Genomic DNA, 7,126 nt, shown 5'->3' with positions numbered 1-7,126 from the left:
TTCTTAGGAATGAGCACTAAGGATTTACAAATATTTAAACATGTAAAGGCATAGTAATTGGATCAGCACCTGTCTAATGATGCAGCAAATTAACCCTTACTACTGCCGCAGCAGTTTGAGACTGCAGGGTCCGTCACAGATCCATTCCATAAGCAGCACTTATAGCCTATGTCATCCAGGTGACTAACTAAAATAGATGGGGCCAGACAGTTTTTGAAGAGTCTTTTCTCCCATCTGCAGCCTCCCCTGAACCTGCAACGATCCTTTCCTCCAGGCTGCTTAAACTAACAGGGACATACTCTGATTGACTTGCCACAGCAGTGCCATGAGGAAGAGGACCGATACAGTGATAAACGTCTGGGCCCCTCTTCATACCACTTGCTAGAAAAACAAAACGGGAAAATAAAAATAATAATTAAAAAAACACGATTTCAGGGTTTTCTCTCCGGCCAGCTTTGTTGCGCTAACAGCCAACGGCCGCCCGAGCCCCAACGGCTGCTCGACATGCGAGGCCGTGACGCAGCTCTCCACCGCTGCTGCACCAGCACCCGGGGGCTCCCGGGGCCGGGTCGGGCCCGATTCTCCGCTCCACTGCGGCGGGGCTCGCGTGTCTGGCGGTGCCGGCACCGCCATCCCTCCCGGCCTGACTACGCAGCAATAGCAGGAGAACCGCGCACCTCCCCCACACCCCCCGCGAGCGAGCGAGCGAGTCCCGGCGTGCGCGTGGCGACGCCAGCCCGCGCGCACCGCCCCCCCCCACCCCCTCCGCCCCGATTGGCCGGCGGCGCCCGGCCAGGTGCCGGTGCGCGGCGGGGGGCGCGGCGGGAGCTGCCGCCGCTGCCGGCACCGCAGCAGCGCGGTGGCGCGTCCGGCGAGGAGGAGAGGCGCGGAGCGGGCAGGACGAGACGAGACGAGACAAAACAAGACTCGCCTCTGGGCTGCCGCCTGGTGCCGGCCAGTGCGGAGCACGAGCACCTGTGCCCGCCGGCTCGTCGCAGGTGGCCGGCCGCGGGCAGGGGCCGGCCGCAGCCCCCCTGCCCTGAATGAGCAGCGGGCGGGCGGGCTCGGCCGCGGCGGCCGGCGGTGGCTCTGCCCGTCTCCCCCAGCGCGGGGAAGTTGTTGCCCGCCTTCCATTTTGGTGCAGCCCTCGCCTTCGGCCGGGGGTGAGTACGGCCCGGGGGCGCGGCCGCCGCCCGCCGCTGGGCTGGGGCGGTGGCAGCGGCGGGGGGAGGTGTCACCCGCGGCGGGGCCCGCGGCTGCCGCGCCGCCGTGCTGGGGGTGGCTGCGGCAGGGCCCCCGCCGCAGCGCCCCGTCCGGGGGCCGGTCTGGGCTCGGTCGTGTGGCGGGCGAGCCCGGGGCAGCCCCGCGGCGGGCCCCGCGCCCGCCCCGCTCCCCCGGGCGGCGGGAGGGGCGTGCGTCTGGCGGGCGGGCCGGCGCCGGGCGGGCTGCGGGCGCCGTGTCCCGCGGCCGTTGGCGGCCTCGACCTCCGCCCGCCCCTGGGGACAGCGGCGCGGGGGGCTGAGGCAGGTCGCGACATCCCACGGACTTGATGCCTTCCTCGGGAAGTACTAGGCTTATGTTAATTTCTAGCCAGGTGCCTGGATAGCTCGGTAGCTTTCTGCAAACAGGCTGGTTGTTCAAACCCTGTCCCTGCAGTGCTTTATTATTATTTTTTTTTTCTAATGGAGTGTTTCACTCTCGATTAACTTCTCTGGGAACGCTGAAGGTTTCGGTATAGCGTATCCGTGGCGCTGCCTCTGCCTCCTTTCCGTGCGAACATCACACGGCTCTGGTCTTCTAATTTATTCTTCGTACGGAAGAGCATGCGTTTTCCTAGTATCAAGGTCAGTTTATTGTAACTACTGGGGAAAATACCATATGGTTGAGACTGACTTGTCTTAGGAAATCTAATTAAGTAGGACTGAGTTGTATGCTGTGGTTTGCGTTGTATTTTAAATTAGTGTAACCAAATTAGATCACAAAATGCCTTAGAGTGCATGTGCGTCCCTTTCAAAGCATGTTTTCAGGCATGTTAACTGTATCTAGCAGCCTATAGTGACTTGTTTTTTTTTGCTTTATATCTACTGTTATACTCTTTCCTGTATTTCTGAAAATGTGGATAGCTGTCCATGGAGCCTGGGTTTGTTTTTTTTTTTAAACAGGTACAATAAGGATTTTGGAAATAGAGGTTTTTCCTTATTTTTCTGACAGTCCTTTTCTGGAAGGTTAGAGAGGGGAAAGAGAGTTCAGTTTGCATATTAATATTACGGTACGCTTTTGTGGCTTTGAAAGAAGCGTTATCAAGGTGGAAGGGTTTTTTTTTTTTTTTTTCTTTTCATTGTGTATTAGTTGTGGTAGCAATTCTCTGTGAGTTGCAGTGAGACCACTGACTCTGCCCCTGCAAGCAACCGTCAAACAGTAATTCTTGCTGACCACCTCTATCTGGAGAAAGTGAAAAGAGCCCTGTAAAACACAAGATGCTGTACCTTGTAACTAATCCCTCAAATTGCCGCTTTAACCATTATTATTCAGGTACTGGATTGTATCAGAGCATGTGTACTGATGCCTTATGCCTAAGTGTCGAAAAAAATATGCAGCAATTCTACAGCCTTCCTCTGGAATTTGTCAGATAGCTTATTACAATGCATATATCAGTTATGATCAGGAAAGTACAATTTACAACAGTTGGGACGTATTAATTGCATGTGAAAACTCCCAGAGCCAATTTCACCCCATCCCCCCCCGCCCCCCCACAATGAGGAATACTTCAAGAAGAGCGTTGTCCCCTATGACAGCACTTACATCTTGAAACTGTTTCTGATCATTGTTACACAAAGCCGTCCTTTCAGACAGTTTAATGCTTTTTTTACAGACTGTCTTCATCCTAACCAGTGTTCTCTAGGAGTGATACAAGATGACACTTTAGAGCAGAACAAAACTAAGGCTAAAACTTTTGCTTCTTTTCCTGATTTGGATTCTTGCTTCCACTCTAATGTGATGGATACAGCAGAGTGTGCTCACAATAGATTGCTAAACCAGCCTTTTTGGGATATATCAGGTGTACCTGAGTGTGGGAATTCATCCTTCTTGCTTAATGTCTGCAGTAAACAGAACACTTGAAAAACTTGTACTTAAACAAAACAAAAATCCCTAAACCATGCATGGCTGGTACTGAAGAAAAGCAGTATATGACAAATACACTACTGTGCATAAACAGTACATCTATATGAAAATACAACTCCTTTGTGTTGCTGCCAACATTAATATGCCCTACTGTGATCAGATTAGAAACTGCAGCTTGGCAGTGTAAACCACTTTAACTTGCCCTTGGAAAGTTGGACAAGTTGAAAGAAACTAGTCAGATGGAGATCCATGAGAACCATAGGGAGAGTTTTTCTCTTTAAGAAAACTTCTAATGTGTTTGAGTGCACTAATGCACCGTTCCACAGAGTATTTTGTTCACCTTCCGTTTGGATCCAGGTAGGTTAGTAACTAAGTAGATTCTTAGAGATATTAGAGGCTTCTGGTTTACTTGTGAACCCAGAAAATAACGTTTAAAGTGTTCTTTAAACCTCTCCCAATGATGTTTCTTTGTTCCAAAAGAAGCTTATTGGGCTCAAGGGAAGAGAAAGATAAACTGTATTATACTTTGGTGTGGAAGGAAGCAAACCATCTCGTTGCTCATATTATCAAAGAACTTGAATTTTGTAGAAGGGCTAAATACAATGTAATTTGGTAAGATTTCAAGCTATAGTTTAGTTTTATGTATCTCTTTTCAAGACTGGGCAAAGATGCATATCTCCAAACTTTATGTGAATCTACACAGACCTAAGAGGAAGTCTTACTTTGACCCCTTTTATGTGGCTGATACACTCGCAAGATCTGCCTTTCATATGGTGAAGGCTACTGGTTGTGACCTGTTTGTTATCACTTTGCCTTTCATTTTCAGTAGAAATTTAAGTATTATCCTCTTTTTTGAAGAATGTTTATAGAAAAATACTATGCTGCGTTTTTTTAAAACTGCATTTTCAGCAAGTGAACATCATCTTAGATCTTACGTCCTAAAAATATAAAAACACTGTTGTGAAAAACAGTTTAATGAACCACCTAACAAAATTGGCTTAGAAGGACCACAGTGGCTTGACTGGTCAAAAGCTAATGTCAGCGTTATTGAAATCTCAGTCTTGCGGGTACTCTTCTGAGAACAGGAACATATTAAATTTCCAGGCCAATATGATATGCATTGTTTCAACAGCAGAGCTGTTTTTCAGCTGAAATTCTTCTTTTATTTATTTATTTATCTTTTTTGAAAGAATGTCATATTAACCAGCATTGATCTTGCAGATATTTACTGGTCCATTACTCCCTGATCTGGTTAAAAGAAACAAGACCTTGTTACCTCCTGTTATCTATATGCTTTATTTACCTACAGGTGATCATGTAAGAGAAACTGACATTTGTGTCTGGTTTTCTAATTGCTGCAGTTATTACTGTCTCCTGGCAGTTTTAAGATATAAAAGATTATTGTGGGAAATTAATTTTGGATTCTTCAAGGCAAAGTACACCTCCAAATAAAATATTACCTACAGAAGTGGAGGAACAAACCACTGCGGAGATTAATCTTGAAAATGTGACACTTTCAGTGACATTGTCTTTAGTTGACTCATGGTAATCAATTAAGAACTCTTTCTGAGTTTTGCTGGTGCTGGCAGGCAGGAAGGGAGAGTCTGGTGAAGCTTGGGTCTGGTGAAGACCCAAGCTCAAATTCTGCTATGCAGAAGTTGTCTGGCTTGTCCTTCCAAAAATCATGTCTTCCTAGACTCTTCCTTGCAACATGTATTGCTTATTGACAGGGAAAAATAAACAGGTAACTGACTTAATGCAGTCTTAGTTTCTGGATCAGGTCTGTTTAAAAGGGAACTGAGTTAATATACTGTAGAAAATGAGATGTAGTCTCTTCTTGTGATAGCAATCTGAAGTACAGAGCCTCATTCAAAGCCTGCTAAAGTCTGTGGCATTCCCACTGATTTTAATGAATCTTGAAGCCAGGCAACAGCCTGAAATCTTCTTAATTTTTTTTTTTTTTAAACAACAGTCCCGTTGCCCCCCACTCCCCATACAGAATGGTATGTTGGTCTTCAGTTGTAAACCAGCTTTCTGTCCTTGGAGGAAGATGGTACATAATCTGTTGTTTTCCTTCTGGAAAGGAAAAAAAGAAAAACATATTTACAACTTGAGGAATAAGCTTTCTGTTCTGCTGTTGCAATGACAGTATTTTATCTCTTCTGAAACTAATACAAGAAGAGCTTCTTTGCTCTGCTTATTAAGCATCACTTCTGACACAGCAGGCCATGTTAATGTGGTTTTCTGCTGTCTCTTTTGGGCTGTATGGGCAGGATGTTGTGCCACAGTGCATTCCAAATAGAAAACTGCTGGTTTGTCCCATCATCATTAATTGCTGATGCATGGATGTTCAGTCTACAACTTAAGTGCTGTTGACAGAGATGCAACTAACATGTCTTGAGTTGCAATGTACTTATTTTTCTAACCATCATTAATCTCGCAAGAGGATTCCTTTTTTTCCTAAGAAGGACTGGCCCTCTCTTCCCCTTCTTTGTCATCCCCAGGGGTGCTTGGTGTGGCTTTCTGGATGTTATCTCAGCACTTGTATCCAGCTATCATAAGTGCTTTGACAGTTGTATGACAGACTATGAGTAGGATTTAAATTGAATCTTAGTGTCACTTTGATTCATGCAGTATCTTTTAAAAACAAAGAGCTTTGGGGAGGATTCTAAAGGGCATATTCTAGTGATGTTTGTTTTTACAACCTCAGCTGCGCTCAGTCTAAATGGCAGTGAAACATTTGAATTCCACAAGACCAAAATTTGTCTGTATTTTCATCAATGCAGGCACAAATGTCATGGATCGAGTACCAAATAAGAAGAAACCAGTTCATGTCTAGAGGAAAGTTGGTCTGAATTTTTTCCTTCTCTCTAAGCATTTAATGATGAGGCTCCAGACTTCTGTCCTAAGTTAGTATCACAGATCAAAAAAAGAGGGGAAGTAATGGATGAAATACTGTGGACTCAGGTTTCCCACATGTGGTTCACAGGGTCATGGTAACTGAGCTGCATCTGCTCCGTGGAAATATGTCATCTATGTAGTTATGATAGATGGAAAATAACTGAGATTGTGCATTCAATTGACAAGTTGATGTCAATGTTGTGTCCAGGTCCACAAGGCCTATGAGGGATACTGGATATGTGAAAATTAGGAGAAGCTTATACAGAGGACTGAAAACCAGATTTTCTTTTTTGCCATCTAAAAAGCTGGTATTCTTATTCATATCAGTCCATCAAAGAAGCATGCTATTTCAGTCTGCTGATAATGTTGCTTAAAATTTTGAGAGCAGGCCCTATTAAAGTGAACTGCTAAAAAAAAGTTAATCAGATATAAAAGAGTCCTAACTAGTTCCTAAAGATGATGGTGTAATAACTTGATTGTTAAGCTCAGCCAAATAGTATTTAGTGTAGGACCCCAAAAAAGGATGGGGAATAAAGGTGTCCCTGTGGTATCTGATTGGTTCTCTAAATCTGTAACAGGATGGACTACTTTGGTTCTCTAGTTTAAACTAAAGGAGCTCTGGAGCTGCTCTAGTTTGGAGCCAAATATCAGTGAGCCAGAAGTCAAAACCTGACAGTGAAGCCTGCCTTTGAACTCCAGAAAGTGCCTTACTGTGTCTAGTGCTTGCATGTTCCTTGTTTGTATAAGCTTAAGATCCAGAACTACAGGTTTATGTCTGCTGGCCAGGGCTCAGATTTGCTCCGTGTTGTGCCCTGTGAATGTGGAAAAGTAGCCAAGCCCAGGCCCAAAGCCTCTTCTAGGCATGGTGTGGAGTCAGTCCCAGTGTCAAATTTGTGGGAACAAATTAATCCATTCAGTTGTCAACCTGACAGACTAACCCTGCCCCCAGTTTGGCTCTTGAAGGCTTTAGATACAGCACTCTGGCTCTGTTTTACTTTTGTTTTATATCTCTTAACAAATATTCATCCAAAAATTCAAAGACTACCTGCTTCTGAAGCCTTTTTTCTATGCGTGGTGTGCAAGTTTTGTGTCAACCAACTGC

General features: G+C 45.5%; 1 protein-coding gene across 3 annotated transcripts in view; it reads left to right on the top strand.

Annotated features, from left to right (window-relative positions):
- Positions 1–810: 810 nt before the first annotated feature.
- MYRIP (myosin VIIA and Rab interacting protein) overlaps positions 811–7,126 on the top strand; it is a 236,885-nt gene continuing 230,569 nt past the window's right edge. For 2 of the 3 annotated variants that reach the window (XM_064506443.1, XM_026094089.2), the window contains exon 1: positions 811–1,163. The gene's annotated coding sequence lies outside the window, so the exon portion shown is untranslated. Of the gene's footprint in view, positions 1,164–1,519; positions 1,845–7,126 lie in introns of those variants that run through there. The other variant, XM_064506442.1, reaches the window with a different exon arrangement.

The sequence above is a fragment of the Dromaius novaehollandiae genome, chromosome 2 (genome assembly GCF_036370855.1).
Source record: "Dromaius novaehollandiae isolate bDroNov1 chromosome 2, bDroNov1.hap1, whole genome shotgun sequence".
Lineage (NCBI taxonomy): Eukaryota > Metazoa > Chordata > Aves > Casuariiformes > Dromaiidae > Dromaius > Dromaius novaehollandiae.
This window is presented reverse-complemented; position numbering and strand designations above follow the sequence as displayed.